Genomic DNA, 25,472 nt, shown 5'->3' with positions numbered 1-25,472 from the left:
CGGTCACCTCAAATGTGCGGAGAGGGAGAGACAGAGCCGCTTGGCACACAGGCACAGAAGCCGCACCAAACTTCACACGCCCAGGAGGTCATCGCATCTGTGAAAAGCAGCTGGCCGTTTTCAACCTCGAAACCAAAGCGTGCTAAAGCAGTCCCCGTCCTCCTGATCAATGCTCTTGGTTCCTTGCCTCGCATCATCCCCTTCCCACTTGGATAACTGTGCATGCAGGGGCCAGCGCTGCCTGCTGAAGATGGTGCAGGCGCAGCTTAACTCGGGCTTCGCCTCCTTTTCCAAAAGCACTTCTCTCCATCCTCCCCAATTCCCCTCCCCCATCCCCAAAGAGGGATGGGAAGTGGGGTACCCTGGGGAAGGCGCAGAACCCCGTCCTCTCCAGGAGGGTTACTGGAGTTGTGGTTCGCAATGACCACCTCGCAGAGTGCCTTTTATTTTTCTCATCAGTGACTCCCCAACCCCTTCACTCCACCTACCCCCAAAGAGAGAGATCAGAAGAAGGCACAAGTTGGTAGGAACCATTTCAAGAAATCATTTCAACTCACCTGGTTTGGGATTTGTCCCCCCACCCCAGGCATAAACAGAAACAACGTGTGAATGAACCAATCACCCACACATGGGATGGTGCTGCGATGCCCCAGCTCCTATGTCCTAGAGTTGGAGTCAGTCCCCGCCAGGGCTCTAAGCTCAGCAAGAGCAAGCAGCAATACAGGAGCAGCAGCTAGCAGAAGGGGGATAGACCTTAGCACAATGAATGCAGTGGGGTTTTTTTCAATGACATCATCCCTCTGGCCAAAAGTCCCCAATAGCCATGCTCCGGACCGAAGCATTCTGGGAAAGGTAGTTCCGCAGTCCTAGCCCAAGAGAGCTCCGGGACAGACTGTGGAACTACCACATCCGGCATGCGCTGCAGCCGGGCGCACCCTGAGTTGACTGAGGGAGCGGGTGGCCTTGGCGGCCATGTTAGATAGACACACACACGGAGGCAGCCGCGGAACCCGGAGGACCAGGGGGCCTTGTGAGCTAGCGAGGGGACGCAGGGGGTCGGGGGAAGAGACCGTGGGCAGATGGAGGACTGAGGGGAAGGCCCAGACGGCTTGCCTAGGGCTTCCCGTCGCTGAGGTCTAGCTCCTCAGGGCCCGGGCTTGGGGCGGGATGGAGGTCCGGCCCTGTCGATCGGGCCCGGTCCGGGACGCGGTGAGATGAGCTTCTCACTCGAGGCCGGGGATCCACGGTCTGGGTAGGCCTCGTTTCACTCCGAGGGTCCGGAGCGACCTGGCTGCTTCCGGGGCTCGCGCCGGCTGTGGGGCTGGAGGCCTCCTCCCCCAGCCGCAGAGAAGCGGGGCCCTCAAGGTCCCCCTTCCGCCCTCGGGCCGCCTCCGCTCCGGCGTGCCGCGCCTGCGGCCTCCTCTGGGCCTTGGCTCTTTGTGAGATGTTTACCTCCGCGGCTCCTGCTCCTCCCTCCCCCTTGGGAGGCTTCTGGGCCTCTCCCTGGATTCTTTTCCTTATCTGGGATCCCTCCAGTGCTCAGTCTTCTCAAAAAAAAAAAAAAAGGAAAAGAAACCAAGAAGACGGAGAGACACTCCGTGCGGGCTTTAAACCGCTTGGTCAGGTTCGGACGGGGGCCAGCCCGATGGTGGAAGGTCCAGCCACGGGCCGGGGGGGAGGGGAGTGACCGAGCACCCGCGGGCCCGCTCCTCAGCAGATGGGAGCAGACTGGGTAAGGTGTTTTTTTTAGTGTGTCAGGAATGACCTTGGTAGGACGACCGACTGTTGGGGCAGAGGCTTTTCCTGGAGCTGGAGAGCAAGCTTGACAGCGGGTAGTTAGTGATGGAGTGTTTCATTTTCCTCTTTAGGAGGCTGTTGTGGGTTAAACTGTGGGACTCCCAGATTTGGTGACTCTTGGAGGACCCTGACTTTGCTTTATAATGGAATCTGAAGTGAAATATTGTAGCACAATGACAACCATCCTGTTTTTATTCTTTTTCAGAGTCTGGCAACCCAGTGGAAGTGGAATGAAATTTGTTTTCCTCTTAAGGGTTTCTGAAGACCCCTCTGATCTGTGTTCTACCGTTTTTATCTTCCTGGACAAAGTCACTTTGGATCAGTAAAAGGATGTATTTTCGGTCTTGGTAATAGTCGAATAAATAAAAGATGAAGGCATCCTTGGACAAAAAGGGAAAACTAGAAGAAAACATTTGAAAACTAATTAAAAGCTTTCTTTCAGATGTGTTCAAGTGATAAAAACAGGTTGTCTTTAAAAATGTCATGATTTTGGGAACAGCTTAACAAAATGAGTGGGCTCTCTCTGGTTTAAGGTTGGGATGATCTCTTGGCGTCATTGGTAATGAATACAATGACAGAAAAGGCATATGGGAATAAATTTGCACTATACATCTGGAAACATTTTCATTCTAACATGATTCTTGTAAGTAAAAATGGTAAGTACAAGAAAAAATACTATATATCTCTTGCATCTAAGACTCTTTGATTGCACACCTTAGTTACAGAGAAGTAATAATTCTGCCTATTTTTTCCATGTTTATTTGTTATGGGAAAGATTTGAAAATTACTTCAAAGTAAGTATTTTTTTTAAGTTGGTTTATGCACATCGGTATGACTCTTCCTTATGCAAACAGGTTTGATTTACCTGGAACTTCTCCTTGAATAGAAAAGATTTATTCCTTTACAGAAAAGACCTTCACTTCTATTTGAGTTGCTTTGGAAGTCCTATTTGGTGGAAAGAAAAGGAGTGTCACCAGCTGGATTAAACAAGTTTGTCACATTGGTGTGTGGGAAAAAGGAGAATATAGTTCAACTATTACATAATCTGATATATTTTACTTACAGCATTTTGAAATTTTTCCAGCCTTCACTACTGAACATATGGGGTGTGACTATAAAATAATGAAACTGGTTGTTTTTTTTTATGGTATTTGTAGAAACAGTCTTATTTCTTTATAGTCACGTGTGTTTTGTTGATATCACAGTTAAAGAACCATGATGGATTGTTTGATCTAGTGTTGTTTGCCATTGAAAAATGTGTACTATGGTATACTTCTGGTAGTTTAATATTAGTTGCATTTGAGGAGACATGAGACTGCCTTTCTGGGAAAAACCCTGGTAAGGTCTGTTTTCTTGGCAAAACTTCATTTTGTGGCTATGTTCTGTGTGAGTTAATGCTTCAAAACTGTGTTTTTTCCTACTAATTTATTTAGGGTATATTGACTGTAGTTGAGAATACCTGATCTTTCCTCGTTTTAGGAGCTCGTTTCTCCTTGAGCCTCATGGAACATCCTAGATGAAATTGCAGCTTTTTGTAAAAGTTAACTTCAGACTCTTTGATTTTTGTATTCATAATGCTTCAGTGAAATTTTGCAAGAAATTTGTCGACTGGACTGCTATTGTTTTCACCATGTCATTCCATTATATGGAATGGATTTGATGTTTTAAGGCATGTTGTTGAAATAGAACTTTGCTACTTATAAGCCCTAGCGTAACTGATTAGGAAAACTGTATAGAAGAGAAAATCAAAATTCACTAAACAGCTTCTGTTCCCTGGCATTTTTACGCAAATTGCATTGGATGAAAAAGTTTCAGGAAGGCTGGTACATGTGTGAAGTTAAGATTTTATTGGATCACAGTACTGGTAACATTCAAAAAGTCCCTTACCCATAACAATTTAGAACGTCACCTGTTACACTGGGAAAATTTACTAACAAGAAACAAAGTAGGTTAGGACCAAGTATACCATGTTCCATCTTGATATCACACGTTTTCTTACTGATAAATATAGCAGGAACTCATGTAATTTCAGCGAGTCAGTTGCCCATACTACACATTCTTTAATTCAGGAACTCTTGATTCTTTAAAAATCAAAGGCGTTAAAAGGAAACTTGTCAGTATATTCCAAGTTATTGCTCTACAAACAGGGGCTATATGTATTATGGAGGAAGATTTGTGTTTCAGGCATGGGTTGGACTGAATGATACATTTGGGAATGTAAGGTGCCAGAACAATTAGTCGTTGCCCGGGTAGGATGAAGGGAATATGGAATCTCAGTTGCCAGGCCTCTTGGCATCTGGTGGTTGGATTCCACTTAATAGCCACAACAAAAAAATTACCCTTGATAAATGGAAAGTACCATACTGTCATGCTTTATCTTATACACTTGAATAGTGAAATGTCAGGGAAGAAGAAAATGCATCATTTCGAAGTTTTCTGAGAACTTGAATATTTTGTCCTCTGTTCAGAGACATTTCTATTATTCCTCTTTGTGTACAAAGCAAAACTTTTTGTAGTTCCCATTGACAGGTATCCCATAGCATCTGTGTATCATGACCGTTTTATATATTAAGGTAAGTGACTTTTTTAAAATTAGAATCTTTTAAGATAGAACAGAGCTTTTCAGTTACTACCTCAGTATTAGGTCTGTTAGACCCATCTCTCAGTGATAGTACTGTGCAAATCTAATGGGCAATGGAAATGTTTTGTTTTTCAGGTATAATGAGTTCAAGCCTAATAGAATTTTTATTTCAAAAGTTAAAATGAGAAAAGTATTTTAAAAATTGTATATATGAAAAAGGTTTTTGTTTTAGATTGTATATCCTTTTGAGAAAATGTTAAGATTTATAGAATTTCACTTCATCATCTAAGTCTGTGTGTGACTTATTAGCAGAAATCACGGGATTTCAATTTGGGGATTCAAATCCTGGCTCTCTTAATTATATTTGTGTGACCTCAGAGAACTCACTTAATAACCTTTTTGGGCCTCAATTTCCACTTCAAAATGAAGTTGTTATTAGATAGTCTGTCAAAATGACAGGAATATAAAGTTATAAGTAGTTTGGCTAACTTTATAGCTGCCCTGATTTCCAAAAAGTGGTATTGCTTACTCTTGGTTAGATACATCAGAACTGTGACCCTAATGAAAAATCCAAAATTTTAAAAATGTCAATAATTAAATGTGTGCTGATTTTTAGTTTGATCCAGTGATCTTGAATATTGAACATTTTGAATTAAATATTGGATGTGGAAAGTTTTGGATCTACCCCACATACTAGACTATTTTCCCTAGGGATAACCCCACACACCTATGCCCCAAATTGTAAAACAAATTATTTTGTATGGCTTCTATGCCTAATGGTGTAAAGCAAAGAGCCAGATTTCAAGTCCTATATCAGCTTTGGTAGGTTACCTAATCTATTACCTTTTCTGTAAAATAAGGGGTTGGAACTAAATCCCACCAAGGTAGCTTTTAGTGCAGAATCCTATGGCTTACTAGGATTTTTAAAAAGTCAATATCAAAGTGATTGAAATTAAAATCAAAGTGATGGAAATTTGTGCAGAATGCTAATTTAAACATACATTCAATTGGAATAGCTAGCCTACTCAAAGTGTCTTAAGAAAAGTATGAATTCATGCTTAGCTAATGTCAAGCAGAGGGTCTAATAAATTCATTAAAGCATGTATTAAAGGGGGGGAGGCAAACAAGTATTGATTTTCAAGAGTTCAATTATGAATGTTAAATTTCTTAAACATCAGTTATGTCCAGATAGCCCTCTTTGGGTTGTCACCCTTACAAAGCAGCTCCAATGTTCAAACCAAACTTCCTGAGTGGAGAAGTGAAGAGTTGACAACAACCTTATAATAATCCACATATCCCCTTAAAAGTTAGCAAAATTTAGAATCTAATAAGGAAATGGTATGAAAGTTATTCCTTCTAGGTAGTAGTTTGCTAAGTGTTCAATAATTGTCCTACTTTTTTACGAAAATGAAAAATATTTCCATGGTATTTACTTGGTGTTGGGTTTAAGAGAAAAAAGGTAAAGCCTTAAGATTTTTGTGCTATATTTTCAATTCAGGGATAGTGCTGGTTAACTTTGGAAAATCTCCATTGGGTTAAGGCATGCTAATGGCTTTAGCAAATACCAACAAAGTTGTAATAGAATGAAACAAGTAATTAATGCTTGGTCTTCAAAACTTTTTTTTTTTTTAACAGGTGCTGGTGCTGACATATTACTAGGCAAGAGTGACATGGACAACCGAAATTATCTTTCTGAATAAAGTTATTGAGGGAAATGGGAGTTTTAAAGGAAACTACAATAATATTGACACCTAACCAGATTGCAGAGATGCATATAAATTTCAGTCTCTGACTAGCACATTTGAGGGTGGACCTGGTACAGTTCTCCTTGAGTTAGCTTCAATTGGATTTGGAATTTTTAAATTAGGGTTTTGTTTTATACATTTCTCATTCATTTGCCCACTTGCTCAAAGGTAGATGGTGTGGGAGAAAAGAACTGAATTTAGGGTTTACCTGAATTCCAGCTTTGCTATAATGTGATTTTGCAAATTACATAAATGTTTTCGACCTTAGTTTACACATTTACAGTTCTAACTCAAATAGGATTTCTTATAGTGACATTAAATGGACTACAGGCCTGATCTGATGAATAAGATTTACCTCAGCATCAACATAATCTTTAGGATAATACCTTTCTAAAAATTTTAATCAAAAACAAATGATGATATATGAATGATACAGATAGATGTCTGAAAAATAGACACTAAAGAGAAAAGATTGTGTTTGGAACCCGTTACTCATTGCAAAATAACTTTATAGGATTACATTACACATTTACAATTAGTTTGAGAGAAAATAGACACAGCATCTTTCCAAAGAAGTTAGTTGTGTGTAACACGAAATTTATAAAATATCTTGACAGTGTTGTAGCAGCACAATCGAAGTTCTGTTTTGTTGAACTGCTGCTGTGCTTTCACCCAGTTATTTAAAGCCTGTTTTGCTGCCTAGCTTTGGCACCTTATGAATCAGCTTGACCTCTAAACTATGCATGTATTCTGCTTTCACTATGCTGTTTTAGTGACTTATCTAGTCACTGTATGTTCCTACTAACGTTTATTCCTCTGTAAGATTATATTGAGATGCTTATAAGCATTTTTCTATTCATACAATTCCCTGAGTGACTTAGATCTGATTTTTTTTCCTTCACATCTCGCCTTTTTTTATACTGCATCTGGTAATTTTCTGTTTCTGGTCGAGAAGAGTATGATGGCCAATTTTTTATAATGGTGTCTGGCTACCTGAGCTTTTCAAAATTATTTTTCCCTCAGTCCATTTTTTAAAAAAGTCCATTTGTTCTTGCTTCCCTTTCTTCACTTTCTTAAACAGTTCTTCAAGAAGTTTTCCTTTTTAATTTTTAAATCCTTAAGAATTGAAGTTTTTATAACCTCCAAAAAGGTCATTAGTCCTAAAATTATTCCAATGTCTACTTGGAGAGTACTGAGATTGCAGTGTTAGTAAATGAGGGTAGTCCTTTCCACCCTTTCCAAATATTCCAAGTCATGCCTAGCTACTCACCCTCACTAGCTCCTTAATTAAAAAAAAGTTGGGTGTGTCTCAAGCTGGAAGTGGAGAAGCACATAGGTTCAAATCTTGGTTCCATTTACTTTAAGTATACCTTATGTTAGCCTAAGTTACAAACTTCCCAACTTATGCCAGTTTGTTTACTGAAGTCCCACCTCAAAAATCTATAACCTCAATTTCATGTAGGGCTATATAAGTTACTGCTTTGTCTCTAGCCCAAAACCTAAAACTAATGTAATTCTTAGAAAAGATAATTAACCCTGTAAAGAAAGGCACAAATAGTTCCTGCCTTCAAGGAATTTCTATTTTAATGGAGACCTCTGGTCTTTATATAAGTAGAGGCAGAGTTGGATTTTTTGGTGAGATTTGAGAGACATCTGAGTCTATCCAGAAGTTCCTTTGATCCATAATGGGGATTGAAGGGGTGGGGCTGGGGAAGAGGATGTTCAAGTGCAGCAAAATGTCGCACTAACATCAAAGCAATGGCATTTTTCTTTTAGCTGAAGTCCCCTTTGCCTCCATGTTAGCTACTTTGGATATATTGGTTTCTGTATGTATATTGGGAGAAAGGAAGTGATAATTTTTTAAAGGAATGTTGAGGGGAATTGTTATAGGTTCTAGGATTTCCATGTTCGTTTGATTCTGTAGTGACCTCGGACAGTCTTTTAAACGTCTACTATCCCCTGATTTTTGTGACTGAAGGAAAGTTTGCTCGCACGGCCTGATAGCCTTACTTAGACTAATCTCAAACTAGCTACACTGGTTGGTTTATTGAATGGGTGACGTACCCTGATTGCCAAAGGTTTTTTTGTTTGTTTTTTGCTTTGGGACAGGTTACCTCTGGATACAAACCAGTTCTTGAAACCTGAGAAGTTCACTTTAATGATTGCTTGCTGTCAGTAGTGTGTTGTCAGCTGTAGAGGGCACTGAGGCCCAAGTTTTGAGGGAAGAAATTGGATAAACTAATACCAACGGAGTTCTTGGTAGTACTAAATTTAAGGGGTTAATTGTTAAACAAGTGAATTTCTCTTAGGGAGATCTAGATAAATTGTACACACCATTACATAAATTACATAAACCCTGAATGAATACATGCTACTCATTTTGATTATTCCCTAATGTCTTTGGGCCTAAATTAAGATGAAGTCATATACAGATCTCTTTTAAAGTTTGGAAAGCCCATATGTTTATCATCTGAATTTCACAACTCCAAGGTAAGTACTAGAGGTATTATCCACATTTTACATGTGAGGAAACAGACTTAGAGTTCTCTGGTTATAACTCGTATTAAAGATTTAAACTCAGATCTATCTTGCTGAAATCTCATATACCACATCATTTCTTGATAAAGCCCTAAAAAATTAGCTATATGATTTTTGCCAATTTATAGGTGGAACTGAAAATTATTTGCTACAACATGAGAGAATTGTTATATTTGAGCATTGAAAACATCATTGTCTTCTAATATAATTATTCAGTTTTGTTTACATGTTCTTTTAAATTCTGATGATTTTAGATGATGAGCATATCTGTCAAAAGTCCTTTTTTATTTTATAAAATGTTTTAGTTAACAAAAAATTCCACCAGGTATGTGACATTATCTTAGAGAAATTTTTTAGAAGTACACACTTAAAAATACATATTTATCCTAATCCATTTACTGAATACACCCAACAGTAAAGCTCAATATAAAGTATGAAAATACATATTGGGAATTACTGTATGTGCCATAATGCCATGACCTGAAAACGGGAAAAGACCCAGCTATAAAGAGGACCGCATCAGTATAACTCCGTAATTCAGTTTGCAATGCTTTGATATGTATTCTTTAAACTTTGAATTCACTTGGAAATCATTGTTGTCTTTATCAGTATGTTTTAAAGAAGCAGATGATGGCCTGTCAAAAGCATAGTAGTGGAGAAAAATATTGGGTGAATTTTTTTTTAATGGATTTGCTTAAATCAGTGGAAGAAAGTACAAGGTGGCAAATCAGAGTTCAACTAAATAGAACAGCACCTGAGGTGAGGAAATGGAGCTGTCGTATAAATCCTTAGAGCTAGGTCAAGACTGGTCCACTCCTCTCTGATATACCCCACTCCCTCCCCCGCCCGCCAATTTATTTACGCACTCCATAGTGAGACCATTCTATTTAGAAACAGCTTTTAAGTTTCAGTTGAAATATGCCTCTGTACCTTTCATTGTTGGTTCCAGGCAAAATATTTTTTCTTAGTAACCAGTTATCCTTTGTGACACAGTTTCAAGACCACTCTATTTCCCCCGCCTCCAATTCTTCCCAGAGTATGATGCTTAGAATCGAATATACTTGTAGGTGTGATGTGACTAGAGCAGAATATGAGAATTATTTCCTTTTTTTTCTGGACACAATATGCTATTAACTGGTTAGTTTGTATTAGCCAGGATGATACCTATGTCACAGTGAATGTTCACTAAGAAAAGATACAAGCCTTGATTAACAAAATAACCCTGTGAGGTATGTATTATCCCCATTTTACAGTTGAAGAAGCTGAGATTAATGAATTGTCCAGGGCTGTACAGTGAGGCCATATTTGCATTCTGACTCCAGGCCTAGCTCTCATCAACTGTACTACCTAGCTACCTCTTAAGTATTTTTCATTTATTGCTATGAATTTTGAGTATACGTTTCAGCCTGTTATTCAGGTCAATTTATATCTACAATTCTGTTTCAGTCATCCAGCATCCCTCCTAGCTTTCTTTCATCCATAAATTTCAAACTTTTGCCTTTGGTGACTTGAAGTAATGATAAATGCCTAATAGGACCTTCAGTTAGATACTGATACATGAATATTATTAACTAGTTTCAAATCTACCTAATAACTGTAATTTGGCTCATTTTGTCCATGAGCCTTACAGGTGTTCCATTGAAATCCATGTCTACTGTATTTTCATCTGACATGATGGAACTCTGCTGACTGATTTCCTTCTGCCTACAAACATGCCTAAGTCTCTCATCCCCATCCTGAAAAAGCCTTCCCTTGGTCCTTTTATCTCTGCTACTTATTGTCCTAAATGTCTTGTTCCCTTTGTGACCAAACTTGACAAGACCCATCTACAATAGGTGCCTCTGATTTCTCTCCTCATGAACCTTTACAATCTGGCTTTGGACTATAATTGAAACTGCTCTTTCCAAAGTCAGTCATGTCTGACTTCATGACCCCATTTGGGGTTTTCTAAGCAAAGGTACCTTCTCTAGCTTGTTTCACATATGAGGAAACTGAGGCAAGCAGGGTTAAGTGACTTGCTCAGAGCCACACAGCTAGTAAGTGACTGAGGATAGATTTGAAGCCAGGAAGATGAATCTGACTCCAGGTCTAGTACTCTATCCACTCTACCATCTAGCTGCCCTGCAAAGTTAATAATAATCTTTCAGTTGCCAAATCCAATGGCCTTTTTTCAGTCTTCATTCTCCCTGACCCCTCTGCAGTTTTTGACAATATTGATCACCCTCTTCTTCATCTCTTTTCTCTAGGTTTTGGGGATGCCAATCTCTCGTGGTTCTCCTACTGTTTCCTATGCTGGATCCACATTAAATCACACCATCTAATCACAGGTGACAGGAGATGCTTGGGGTTTGATCCTAGGTCCTCCTCTCTCTGCAGTGTTGCACTTGGTGACCTTACCAAGTCCTGTGGATTTTAATTATCTTTAGGCTGATGATTGTCAGATCTACCTACCCTGCCTCAAAGTCTCTGTTAACCTCCAGTCTTGCATCTCCAAACGCCCTTCAGATACCTTGAACTAGAGGTCCAATGACATCTTGAACTCAACATGTCCAAAGCAGAACTCATTACTTTTTCCCACTAAATTGTTGCCCCTCTACTTTCCCTACTGTAAGAGGGCAACACATCCAGTCCTTCAGGCTCACTGTACCTTATCCTTCACTCATATCTACTCTGTTGCCAAGGCCTGCCAATTTCACTTTTATGATATCTCTTAAATACTTCCTCTTCTTTCTGACATCACCACTCTGGTTGTAGCCTTTATTACCTCATGCCTGAATTATTGTAATGGCTTGCTGGTGGATCTGCCTGCAAGTCTCTTCCTCTATTTACCCATTAAAGTGATTTTCCTAAGCCCAGATCTGATCATGTCACACCCCTACTCAAACTCCTGTATCTTCCTGTCACCTCCAGGATCAGATCAAAACCCTTCATAACAAAGACCCACTCCTACTTTTTCAGTCTTAACACCTTACTTCCAGGCATATAGTGACACTGACCTCCTGGCTGTTCCACAAACAAGATATTCCATCTCATCTCCTGGGATTTTGCCTCTTTTTGTATCCCCAGCATTTTAAATATCTGCCACATAGTAGGTGCTTAATGTTAATTGATTTATTATAAAAGGAAATTAGCTTAGTTTGGCATGACTTGTTCAAAGTAAACCCATGTTGATTTATAGTGACCATCACTATCCTTTTAAGTGCTTACAGATCATTTGCTCCAGATCACAGAATCTCAACAAAAGGAACCTCAAAGGTCTAGTCCAACATTCACCAGAATAGGAATCCCTTCTACAAGAACTCTTATGGGTAATCAACCTTTGCTTGATTTAAGACCTCATGAAGGATAACTTACTGCTTCAAAATAGTCCATTCACTTGGGATTAGCCATATTAATTTGATATAACACCTCTGTACATTTCAGGAGGGGCTCGCCAACTACCTGCTAATAACTTCAATTTAAAGGTCATTATACCTGGAATGCCTTGTGGCTTGACTTTAGATGATTTACTAAGATTTGAATTTAGCCTGTTTTTGGATTATTTGACAACTGGATGGGAATATATGCCCTAGAAGCTGAAGAACAATCATCCCAGAATGAAAATTTCACCATAAATAATGCATTTATGGGTAAGAATTAATTATGAGATGTCACAAAAGTCTCAGTGCAGTTTTAAGTTTTAGAAGATTAAAACTGCACTAAGGCTTTTGGAACACCCTGTATAATTATAAAAGATTAGTTCAAAGAGTAAAATTCAACTTATCTCTGCATCCTGAGGAAAATGGTCTCTATAGTGCTGAAAGGGATCAATAACTCATGAAGTAATCATTTTCATTCTTAGCTCTAATTATTGGAAGATTCTCACATTAAGGCAAAATCTGCTTTGTAACTTTTTAAAAAAATTATTATGAACTTAATCATTCTTTTTAGAACTTACATCAGTCCTAGCTCACCCCTGGAATAAGAGGAGTCTCTCATATAAACAGGTAAAAAAAAACCCCACAAACGGAGCTGTATTTAATCCTTTTGCAGGTGAAGAAACTTGAGGACTGAAGAGGTAAAGTAACTTGCCCAAAGTCACACAGCTACTAAATTAGAGGGGAAGGATCTGAAGCTAAGTATATTGATTCCAAATCTAGGGATCTTGCCAATACAGCATGGTTGCTTTTGTTAAGAGAGTTAATCCTGTCACCTCCATCTTCTCCAATCCAAACATCCTAAATTCCTTAAATTATTCTTTATATTACATGTGTTTTATTATTTTTAACTTCTCTATCCTGGTTGGTTATCCTCTAGATTCACTCCTAGTTTACCGATTTTACTCTTCAATTTAATTCATGACACATCAGGCAACTAGTATGGTTATGGGATACACTAGGGATACAAAGACTTGCCCCAAAAGGGTATAAGCTAATGGGAGTCAGGGAGAACAAGTATGTAAATATGTGAGGTAAATGCAAAGAAAACATTCAGACTAAGCACCCTGAAAAATTTGAGAATTGAGAGGTTTTTATCTGGGAGACTCAAGGAGGGCTTCATAGATGAGGAGGTGGCTGAGATGGAACTTGAGGAAAAAGAGAAACTTTAATAAACATAAATGAGTAGAACAAGAATGGGAACAGAGGGTAACTCAGAATGAGCATAATGTGAAGAGGAGTTTTATAGTAAGTCTTGACATACTGCTTGGAGCCAGATTATAAAGGCCTTTCAAAATCGGGTTTAAACCTTATTTGGTGGGCAACGGCAGGGCAGGAGGTACAGTGCTACTGAAGGTTTTTCAATAGAAGAATGACATGATTACAACGTTATATGAGGAAGATAATTTGCACAGCAATATAGAGGATAGGTAGGCAGGAAGATAATCAGTGAAGAGGTTACGTAGGGAGAGAGAAGTGCCAAACATGGGTGAGCATACTTGGAATGTAGATTAGGCTCCAGATGGAAGAGAGCTGGCAGAGGCAGAACTTGGCGGTTGTTTGTAGACTTAAGTGACAGGAACAATCAAACATGATTCCCGTTTTATTGGCCTGGGAAGATGCTGCTGCTAACACAAAATAGACAAATCAGAGGAACCAGTTTAGGGAGGCAACTAGGGTTACACATAGAATTTAGAGCCGGAAGGGACCATAGATTTCTAGTTATCTCCTTCACCTGCCCCCCAATCATTTTACAAATGAGAAAACAGGCCCCAAGATGTTAAGTGAAGGTAGACACAGCTGAAAAGTGACAGAACAACGAAATATGCTCAATGTAGCCTCATCCTAGAGGGACTTGCTTTCATCTCTGAATTACAGAATTTTAGAACTAAAAAAGGCAGTGCAGTAGAAGGGGCATTAGATTTGGAGTCAGAGGACTTGGATTTGAATCCAGCCTCACTATTTACTATCCGGGTGACTTCAGGCAAGTTGATCTGGGTTTTTGGTTTCCTCTTCTGGGAAATGGGGGTGGGGTAGGCAGGGCTAGAATAGAAAATCTCTAAGACTTCTAGCTCCCAGTCATATGACCTGATAACACACTGGTTCAACTGCCTACCAAATGCAGGCATCTCTTTACAGTATCCCTGAAAAGTGGTTGAAACTATGTTGGGAAAACAGTCAAGAGGAATCCTTCGTCCAACGGCATCCCCACCCTTGGAGTACAATTTTTAAAATGTTTCTTATAAGGGCGGATAAAAAAATGTGAGTAGAACAGTCACACTAGTGTCTAGAGGCATGATACTCACTATAAACACTTCAAGAATTTACTAAGTAGGGTACAGTCAGTTGGAATCATTCCCCTCCTGAATTTCTCAAAAAAAAAAAGTTGCTCTGTTGGCTGTTTTCCCTCAGCACAAACCATGAACATTTTAATTGGCTACGTATTTCAAACCTTGTTTGATGCTTTGTCTTCCATGGAAACCATTTAAATGTGTTTCTGACATAGCCCTTAAGGAAAGACTTTTGGGTGGGAATCTTCAATATGCAGTAATTGTATTTCTCCTAATACTTAGCTGAGTAGTTTGCAACCCAAGTCTCCCCATTTCAAAATTCATTTATATTAAGGAAAAATATCTAGTTAAAAAATTTATCAAAGTAATAGCTCACATATATCATCTATTTTCAATGGATAGGAAGATTTCTTTTAAGATTTATAAAGCATTGTCCTATCATTCCTATGAGGTAGATAGTGTAGAAGAAATAGGCCCTGAAATCAAATGTTTGCCCTTGGTCACAGTATTTTACTGGAACTGGAATATGGAACAAGTTCTAGCTTAGTGGATAGAGTGCTAGGCCTGGAGTCAGGAAGACCTGAGTTCAAATCCAGCCTCAGACACTGACTTGCTATGTCACACAGGGTAGGTCACTCAACCTCTGCTTACCTTAATCCATGGCAGAAGGAGAAGGCAAAACACTCCAGTATTTTTGCCAAGAAAATCCCATGGACAATGGTCCACAGGTCATGAGGAGTCAGACATGACTGAATGGCTAAACAACATCTTACTTGGAATTGAGTGTTCTCTCCATCATACCACAGCAATTTTCATAATGTTGCTATCAAATACTCAATTAGATGTGACCTCATTGATGTGGCTATTGCTATCTAGTGATACAGATTGCAATACTCCATACTTGGGGAATACTATGCAACAATTCTGTCCTTCCCTAAGAGTTTACCCATCATGCTGGGAGCCTTTGATTTCCTCTTGAGATCGCAAGGATGACAATGGGGCCCACAGGCAACCCAACAGTTATCCCTGATCCTTGACACATGAGCAACTCCTCTCAGTTACATCTTTCTACTCCAGTTCTGTTGCTCCTCATATGTTATATATTATGGCCTTTTCATACATGCCACATGCCTCTCCGTTGCCCTTTGAGTGGTGCACAACTTAAAATTTTTAGAAATTGTAGTTTTTCATGTCCAAGATGCAGATAGTGCTAATTGATGGTAAGTTGGGCCCCAAATTAGGAAGAGGAGAATTGACTAGATTGCTTATGGGAAATGACAGATCTCCATTAAAGGTCATAAGCTTCTCTCTGAAATAATAATACCAATACCTTAACAATATCATGTGACATAAAGCATTTTATTTGATGTATTGATGGATGAACTCCATAGGTTGTTCATTTAACAGAGCATCCTAATTCGAGGTAGTCTCCGTTGCTGTACCTTTTGAGAAATTGACTGTTTTGATATATATGCCCAGGAGACCCCTTAAAGTCATTTTGCTCTGCCAAATAAAATTTTGTTTGTTTTCCAGGGAAGGAAGTATAATACAATGTCAAGAACACTGGCTCTGGAACCAGAGGACCCGGCTTCAAATTTTGCCTCTGATCTTTACTACCTATGTGATGTTGTGTTCACAGCCTCCCTAGGCTTCAGTTTTATGGATCAAATGATGGAATAGATTAGATGGCCTCTGAAGTCTCTTCTAACCATAGGTCTATATGCCTATGATTTAATTTATTCCTAGTTCTCATTTGGCCTTATGGTCAACAAACAATAAGCACCATGGTTATCTTATATTTCTACATTTTTCAGTCAATTGAGTGATGAAAATATGTGGTCTACTGTGCAGTATGATTTGCAAAAGCCTCCTTGTTCCCTACAAATACCCTCATCAGATACTTCCAGTTGGGCTATATATTATTCTTATTAAACTTTTGTATAGGTAGGAGGATAAGTATATAATTTGGTAATTAATGATATTAATTATCATTAATTAATGGGTATTAATAAGGTCTGAAATATTTTCCCTGTTTTTGAATTCATAGTTATGAATTGAGCCTTCAATGCCCTCATGATTATGATTGTTTCTCAGGATGGATCTCCTCTGTAGATACCTGTTCTTATCAACTACTTTTTCCTGTCCTTGTATCCTTGTGATCTTTGTCTGCCTTCTCTCTAACCATATCTGGAACTGTGAAGTTAAAGTCTCTAAGTACAATGCCTCTACTTTCCTTGAGGATGTAAAGAGGTTTTGGTTTATTTGCAAATATTTTGTAAATTAGATCTTTTCTGTCTTTTATTTGTTTGTTGATCTCCGTACTTCATCCTTAAATGCTCTCAGATGATTTTGCTTAGCTGGGTCTTTCACAAAATTTCTTTAAAATTGTTTTCTTTAATTGTTATTGATATTTTTTTCTCTTGCATTACCTTCATTTTGCAATATGTCTTCTCCTTCCCAGAGAATTATCCCTTATGCCCAAGATTAAAAAAACAAAGAAGGGTACAAGCATTAATTAAGCAGCCATTACGTGATAGACACTGTGTGAAGGGAGGAAAATATCGGTTCAGCAAAACTAACCAATAAATCAACTGAGTCTGGCAGTCCAGAACATATGGTGATTCATATCCTTGTCCCCACCTCTTCACAGAAGGCAGGAAGATGCATTTTTTCATATCTTTTCCAAAGCCAATCTTGATCATCATATATATTCTTTCATTTTTGGGTTCTATTTATATTGTTGTATTCCAACTGTATACATTATTTTCCCATTTCTGTTTACTTAGCTCCATGTAAGTTTATCTAAGTCTTCCCATGTTTTCCAGAAGGCAAAGTCATGCCATGAGTAGAGCACTAGACCTGGAGACCTGAATTTAAACTGACCTCAGACTTCATCTTTTTCATGAAAAACCTGAAATTTAGTATGATTTGAGTGAGGAATACGGGCTTTGTCAACAGAATGCCAAAATGCCCTGACAAAAAGTGAAAAATTAAGCTAATTATCTGGATGTTTTATCTATTTCAATGCCAAACATCTGGATATTTGGAAGTGTCAGGGTGATTGGCTGAATTCAGCCCTATTCGTTTTGATACTCAGCATTGTAGAGTCACAGCCAAAAGGGGGAGATGGTGTGTATATGCGTAAACATGTACATACGTATACGTGCAGATTTGTGCAATGATCTACCAAGCTGCATCATCTACTTCTAACTCCTTTGCCCCATGGAGATAGAGATGGAGATAAAATTTGTCTCTCCTTTCTTTAACAATGGCCCACCCTGGACTCATTGCTCCTGAAAGTTGGCACCATTTTTAAGGAGGTTACCGGCACAGTTGGAACCTCTTGGTTGCCAGGGAATTTGCTGTGTGATAGATAAATCAAGAAAGGCATATAAGAATAATGAAGAAGGATATTTGAAATTTGGGTGGGAGGTGAGGTAGGAGGAGGGAAGTTTGTGATCGGGTAGGAATCAGGATGAGTTTTTTTTTAACTCCTGCCTATATCATGCCCAAGTGATGGCATTTTCTTCAGGTTTTAGCAAGCCTAGTGATAGAAATAGAAACCGAGCTATTGTTAACTCAATATTAGTATTCTTGTATCTCATTAAAGCCCCTAGTTTTGTAATAGGCTTTAATCCTTGCCCTAATCTGTTTGGGACTAGGTATCAAGGCTCTCTGTGTGACCCTGTACAAGTCAATTTAACTGCTCCCTGCCTCAGTTTCCTCATCAGTAAAATTGGGATAATAGTAGTACCTACTTCCCAGGGTTGTTGTAAGGATCAGATAATGAGTTAATATTTGTAAAATGCTTTGAACACTTTAAATCTCTATGTGAATCCTAACTATTCTGTAAATTCATTGGTTTTTTATAATACAGTAATATCCCATTATATTCATGTAACATATTTTGGTTAGCCATTCCTCAATCAATGAATGTCTATTTTATTTCCAATTATTTGCTACTGCTGCTACAAATATTTTGTTGTATAGGTGACCTTACTTTCAGTCTTTGACTTCCTTTCCTCAGACTTTCTATAAACTATAATCATCCACTGCTTTCTCTAGGTTTTATAAGTCAATGCTACTTGTTATTTTAATAATATTTTATTTTTCCCCAATTACATTTTTAAACTATTTTTTACATTTTATTTTAAAGTTCTGAGTTCCAAATTCTCCCATCTCTCCCCTCTCCCTGAGACAATAAGCAAGTTGATATAGATTATACATGTGCGATCATGTAAAACATTTCCATATTAGTCATTTTGTACAAGAAGACTCGAAGAAAAGAAAGAGAGAAAAGAAAGGAGGAAAGATGGTGTGCTTCAGTTTGCGTTTAGACAGCATCAGTTCACTCTCTGGAGGTGGGCAGCATGTTTCATCATGAGTCCTTTGGGATTGTTTTGAATCCCTGCATTGCTGTGAATAGCTAAGTAATTCACAGTTCTCTTCACCATACAATGTTAATGCTACTTATTGTCTACCATCTAATAGAATAGACTCCAATAGAAAGAACATAACATTTGGAGTCAAAGGAAGTCAGTTTAAATTCTTAACCAAGTCACTCAATCTGTCTGGGTCTCAGTTTCCTTAGCCATAAAATGAGGGGTTGGACTAGGGGATCTCAAATGTCTCTTTTAATCTTAATCTATGATTTCTTGTGGGCAGGTACTGTCTTATATTTGTATCCCTAAGACAAAGCACAATGCCTGGCACAAAGTAGGTATTTAATAAATGCTTTTTGTTCACTTTATCCTTTTCCATAAGATTTTACAAATAAATTAATATTACAAAATGGCTGCCATATTTCTCTGCTTGACAAGTAAGTCAAGTAGTTAGTAAGGTGTGTTTAAGTTTTTTATTCTCATGGCAATTGATTTACATTGATTTAGCTTCTATATGAAATTGTCATTTCTCATTTTTGTCATCAAAAACTTGTTTCATAGATGAGATGTTTAGTCTTTTTGATTGTGTCCCATTCTTTGTGACCCTATTTGGGGTTTTCTTGGCAAACATACTGGAATGATTTGCCATTTCCTTCTCCACTCATTTTACAGATAAGGAAACTGAGGCAAACATGGTTAAATGGCTTGCCCTAAGTGTCTGAGGTCATATTTGAATTCATGAAGATGAGTCTTCCAGACTCCAGGTCTAGCACTACATCCATTGCACTACCTAGCTGCCCATAGATAAGGCTGGAGTTTTTTGGTGATAATGTTCAGCACTCACCATATATAGTGCCTACTAATTCTTTTCTTGAAGAAAATATTAATAATGTGACATACAAGGTGTCTACAGATCTTTGACTTCTTTCATTCCTCATTCCTACTCCATTCTTTTCCAACATATTTTTGCAGCCCTCCAATAGGTCCAACTTTGCATTGATGTCACTGAGCATCATCGTACTAGAGAGTCCTCTTGAGGTCTTCGTAGACCTTGTCTGCATCTTTATCTATTGAACTAGATATTCATGGATAAACTATAATCATTTTCATTGTGTTCTCTTTACAAACACCTATCATGAGCACTGGAATGTATGCCCACCTAATTTGTGAAAGGTTTCTTGTTGCCTTTGAAGGCATGATAAAAACAACTCCCATCAGTTCCTTCATTTGCCTTTCCAAGGAGAACTAGTGAGTTATCTTTCCATTTAGCTGCCACTTGCTTCTTTTTTCTGCATAGTTTATGGCAAGAATGTCAAGAGTGAGATGATTTAGTTCCTCCAGTAGTAAGTTCACTTGTTGAACTCACATTTAGAAAGCAATAGCTAAGTTAAGTATATAGACAGTCTGAAGTTATCTTTAGCATGCTCTTTTCTCTTTTTTTACCACTGTGAAAGATGAAGGTTCATTTTGCATTTCTTTTTGTTTCATGGGTTGCTATGCCCAAAGAATGTATCCCCAAGAATACTGGTAATAGGAGGTTCTATACTTAGGTAGGTTAATCCTTGGAAAACAGTGGGTCCCTACATGAAGCCTTTCTACACAGGAGGACCTGTCAGCGTTTGTGCTCTGCTGTCAGCTTTTGAATGCCCAGGATCACCTCCACACCCTAGCCCCTGATGAGGCACCGGAGTGGGACTTTGTGAAGAGTAACGTGATTGTCTAAGAGAGGATAGGGACTAGACTTATGATTTCACTGGCAAAATAAATGCCCTCTAGTAGTATAGGACAGCACCTTCTCTAAATGATAGCCTTGAAAAGCTGCCTAAAGTCCTGAGAAGTTACATAATTTGCCCAGGTCTGTATATGGCAAAGGCAGAAATAGGACTTGAATTCAGGGCTTTGTGGCATTAAAGACTACTTTTTATTATGCCATGCTACATATTATAATATCATAATAATTTAAATATAGATTCATTGGAATTCACACAAAATTCAGAAGAATTTGCTTTGGGATTTTTATAAGTATCGTATTTTAGGCCACCACAATATACACATTTTAAATGTTTCTTTTAAAAAACTTCTTTGTGGCTTGAGTTGGTCTTCATGAAAATATGTATTACATGCCAATAATGTATAGTCGTGATTTAAAAAAAAAATAATCAGCAAGCATTTATGAGGTATCTACCATATATTCACCAGTGCACTAGGTTCTGTGGACAAAAAGACAAAAATAAATTATCTCCTGCTTTCAGGGAGCTTACATTTCATAGGAGGGGGCACTATGCAAATATAAGTATGGTGGAAGCTTTAGAAATTGGAAGGAATGAGATAGGCCTCACATTGGAGGTGTTATTTGAGCAGAGCCCTGAAGGAAACTAAGGTTTCTAAGAGGCAGAGGTGGGAAGGGAGTGCGTTCCAGATGTGAGGACAGTCTGTGTAAAAGTGTGGAGATGCAAGATGGAAATTGTGTGTGAAGAATAGCTAGAAGATCTATTTGCCTGGCCTGAAGATTGTGTAAACACACATAACACATACACATGCATGCACATACACATGCACACACACACATACATACATTTTCAGATGCTTTGAAAGCACTGAAGGATTTCTGGCTTCCCCCACTCCTCAGCAACTGCCTACTGGCTACATTATCAATCTTTAATAGCTCCTGCATTAAACTTCCAATCTAGAGCCTGGACCCCAAACTTCAAAGTTCTTAGGAAGGATCAAGTATAGGTAGACAGAGTCAACTATAAAATGAGGATAGAAATAGCATCTACCTCCAAGGGTTGTTGTAAGGATCAAGTAAGAGAATATTTATAAAGTGCTTACCACAGAGCCTGGCCTGTTGTTGTTGAGTAAGGGCCAACCCTTCCTGACCCCCTGGGTCATAGCATACCAGGCCTTCTATCCTCCACTATATCCTAAAGTCTATTCAAGTTCATGTTCATTGTTTCCATGATACAATTTCTCCATCTTGTCCTCTGCCATCCCTTTTTCCTTTTGCCTTCAATCTTTCTCAGCATCAAGGTCTTTTCCAAAAAGTTCTATCTTCTCATATTGTGGTCAGAGTACTTAGGCTTCAGTGTTTGACCTTCCAGTGAACAGTGTGAATTAATTCATTTGAGTATCGTCTGATTTGACCTCCTTACTGTCCAAGGGACTCTCAGAAGTCTTCTCCAGCATCACAATTCGAAAGTGGTGCTTAGCTTTCCTTATAGTTCAACTCTCACAGTAATACATTTCTACTGGAAAAAACCATAGCTTTAACTATACAGACCTTTGTCAGTAGGGTGATGTCTCTGCTTTTTAGTATGCTGTCCAGATTTGCCATAGCTTTCCTTCCAAGAAACAAGTATCTTCTAATTTCATGGCTACAGTCACTATTTACAGTGATCTGGGAGCCCAAGAATATAAATCTGACACTGCTTCCATTTCTTCTCCATTTGCCAGGAAGTGATGGGACCAGTTGCCAAGATCTTGGGGTCTTTTGAGGTTGTTTCAAGACAATTTTTACACTCTCTTCTTTCACCCTTATCAAGGGACTTCTTAATTCCTCATCTCTGAGACTGTTGATATTTCTCCCAGCATTTGATTCATTCAGCCTGGCATTTCACATGAAATATATATAAATATATATATATATATATATATATATATATATATATATATATATATATATGTCTGTATATAAATAAAATAATAATTTTTGTATTTCTTTTTCTAATCTTAAACTAATCAGTTGTTCCATGTTCAGTTCTAACTATTGCTTCTTGGCCCCCATACAGATTCCTCAGAAAACAAATAAGATGATCTGGTATTTCCATCTCTTTGAGGATTTGTCACTTTTTGTTGTGATCCACAGTCAAAGGCTCTTCTAGTGTGGTTAATAGCAAAAGTAGATGTTTTTCTGGAACTCCATTGCTTTCTCCATAACACAGTGAATGTTGGCAATTTTGGTCTCTAGTTCCTCTGTCTCTTAGAAAACTAGCTTGGTCTTCTGGTAATTCTTGGTTCACACATTGCTGAATGGCACATAGCAGGCACTTAACAAATGCTTGCTTCCTCCCTTCCCTATCGACAATTAAAGAGACTTCAATGCCACAGTATAGGTAGTGGCAAGAGTGTTGGGCTGGAGGTCATAAGATCTGCCTTCTACCTGCTATTTTCCAGCTGTTGGATCATTGGCAGATTACTTGACCTTCCTGAGCCTGGTTCCTCTTCTGTAAATAGGGGTAGTACAAAGCGCCCCAAAATACACCACAGAATTTTTAAATTGTTAAATGCTAGATGAATTTGGGCTCTTATTAAACTGGTCTAATCTCCTCATGCTATAGATGAGGGGAAAAAAGCCAGTCGAGATGAAGTAATTTGTTCAAGGTGACACAGATCTCTGGTTGCCTAGTCCCAGTATCCATCCTCTTCTCACTTCTTGGTACTCTCCTGTGTATTCTTTTTTCAAGACTTTTTTTTTCTTGAAATTAAGGCATCACTTTCTCCAGAAATCCTTTATTGAAATACAAACTCAGGTCTTTCCTGAGTCCAAGTTTTGGGCTCTTTCACCTCCATTCTAGTCAATAGTGAGCAGTAAAGTTGGAGCTCCAGCCCAGGTCTTTTGCTACAAGCCCAGAGCTTTTCCCATTGCATCAAGCTATTGATCCCACCTGTTCTAGAGCCACCTTCTTTCTTGAGAGCTATTTCCCTAAATCGCTGCCTAGTACCAGCTGTACCCTTTCCATCCCACCCATTCCTGCACTTGGGCATTTACCCCTCCTCTTCCTTTCAACCCACCCTAGGGGTGACTCCACCAATAGAACAGGTGTCCCTGTTATTATTTCAAAGTTAGCTTTTCTTTTTGACATGCAGAGATATTCTCAAGAGGTAAAGACCAGGAAGAGTCAGGATTAAGTATTTGCATAAAACATACTCAGCAGCTTCTGGCTCCAAACCAAGAAAATGTACAGTCTGTTCTTCTCTGTAATAGCAGCCACAGGGCCAGCCCTGAGCAAAATTGTGAAGACAATTAAGTTTGACTTCAAAGCACTAGTGCATTTTTTTGCTGTACTACTCTCCCCAGTTCACAGAGTGCTCTACCAGGTCCTGATCTCTTCCCTAGGCCTCAGAGGAACCTGGCCTGCTGACCTCCTTCACACTAGAGCTATGAACATCTTTGTGTAAATGAAGACACTTCGACAGTGAGACTGGGGAGACCTTGTCCTGTGAGGATCAGCTGAAAGATGTTCAACATGGAGAAAAGAAGATTTAGGGTATACATTACCAACTGTCTTAAAGCATATGAAAAACTGACCTAAAAAAGAAGGATTTGGCTTGCTCTGCTTCACTCCAGGGAGGTAGATCCTTGCTGGAAATAGTTTGCAATCTAATAGAAAATAATACAACATTTACCCAATATGTGCAAAGCAAAGTAGTGTAGGAATGGGCATGAGAAGTTCAAAAAAAAAGGAAACCAAAAATTCAAAGATTTATGAGTGTTAATAGAATCGCTTCTGGCTCTGGGAACTGAAGAAAGCTACATGAAGGAGACAGCATTTAGACTGGGGATTCTATGAACTTTGAAAGGACAAGGAGGCAAGAAAATCCCAGGTTTGTTCCAGAAATGCCAGAGATTGGCTTGACTGGATTTCAGAGGACCTGAGAAAGGGTAGAATAGACTAAGTCTGGAAAAACAAGCTGAGGCCAATTCTAAAAGTCTTGTATATTACTGTAGAGTTTATATTATATTCAAACTGCTTACAAGTTCATGTAGGCGAAGGAAAACTACTGGAGGATTTTGAGTATAGAGAGATATCTCTATCTATCTATCCATGCATATACAGATAGATGAATATATAGTAGCTAGATTAACCTGCTTGATCTTGAGGCCTGATCAAATTACTATACTACATAAATTCTCTCTCTCTCTCTCTCTCTCTTTCTCTCTTTCTCCTCACATAGATTACCAAAGTGGGTGATACTGCCCCTGGGGGTACTGGAACATGGAGGTGGTGGTACTAGCCTTGGGTGCAACTGGCAGGCATTGAATAAAAATAAAGTGGCTGTGGAAACATCTGGAAAGAAGAGATGTGAAAATTTTGAAAAATTGTTTGTATATGATTCATCTGTTGTATGACAGTTAAAGTCATAGTGATTATAGTGCTTTCTAAATAAACACACAAAATGCAAGTTATTACTGATCAGTGGTCAAGTTCACTGACAGGTCTTAACAAGCAAATGTTGGCAGGCAAGTATGTTGTGCATTGTTGGGAAGTCTAGAATGCATTGACGGTAATATGTGCATGTAATGACTTGTTTACAATATAAAATACAATAATATGATATACTATTGCATCATTGAAATTTCAATGCAGGAAAAAACCCACAAATTTATAATAAATTATTTTAAAATGCATCATTAGAAAATATTTCATGTACTTTTGAAATGATGCAAGTTTTTTTAAAGGGTTAAAGAAAGTAGATTTCCAGGGGGATGTGGAGTAATATTTTAAAAGGGAGACAGTAGGTCAAATTAAGTTTGGGAACCTCTGCTCTAGTGTCTCCCTTTTCTCTTTCCATTATGGTGAATCTGGCTACTATATATAAATGCAGGGTATATGGTTGTCAGGGAAGACCAGTACCTCTGGTGGGGGATGTCAAGAAGTTCAGATGAAATTCAATTTTATGATAGTAATAACAATCCAAAGTGCTTTTATGATGCCCCGAAG

At 38.6% G+C, this 25,472-nt stretch overlaps 1 protein-coding gene and 1 long non-coding RNA gene across 25 annotated transcripts in view; one reads left to right on the top strand and one right to left on the bottom strand.

Moving 5' to 3' along the window:
* RAB30 (RAB30, member RAS oncogene family) overlaps nucleotides 1-862 on the bottom strand; it is a 116,742-nt gene extending 115,880 nt beyond the window's left edge. Inside the window, exon 1 of the mRNA XM_072610711.1 lies at nucleotides 558-862. The gene's annotated coding sequence lies outside the window, so the exon portion shown is untranslated. The remainder of the gene's footprint in view (nucleotides 1-557) is intronic.
* A 32-nt stretch (nucleotides 863-894) lies between these two features.
* LOC140505090 (uncharacterized) lies at nucleotides 895-24,937 on the top strand. 24 transcript variants are annotated; one of them, XR_011967371.1, is made up of 4 exons: nucleotides 1,631-9,420; nucleotides 10,908-10,988; nucleotides 11,862-24,017; nucleotides 24,706-24,937. It is a non-coding gene; the product is annotated as an uncharacterized lncRNA (long non-coding RNA). The 24 variants fall into 24 exon arrangements; XR_011967368.1 differs by having other exon boundaries at nucleotides 1,631-10,988; nucleotides 11,871-11,969; nucleotides 12,085-24,017; XR_011967364.1 differs by having other exon boundaries at nucleotides 1,631-10,988; nucleotides 11,862-11,969; nucleotides 12,085-24,017.
* The last annotated feature ends 535 nt before the right edge of the window (nucleotides 24,938-25,472 follow it).

This window comes from Notamacropus eugenii, chromosome 5 (genome assembly GCF_028372415.1).
Source record: "Notamacropus eugenii isolate mMacEug1 chromosome 5, mMacEug1.pri_v2, whole genome shotgun sequence".
In the NCBI taxonomy this organism is placed as follows: domain Eukaryota; kingdom Metazoa; phylum Chordata; class Mammalia; order Diprotodontia; family Macropodidae; genus Notamacropus; species Notamacropus eugenii.
Note: the sequence above shows the minus strand (reverse complement) of the source record. Positions and strands in the feature narration are given on the sequence as shown.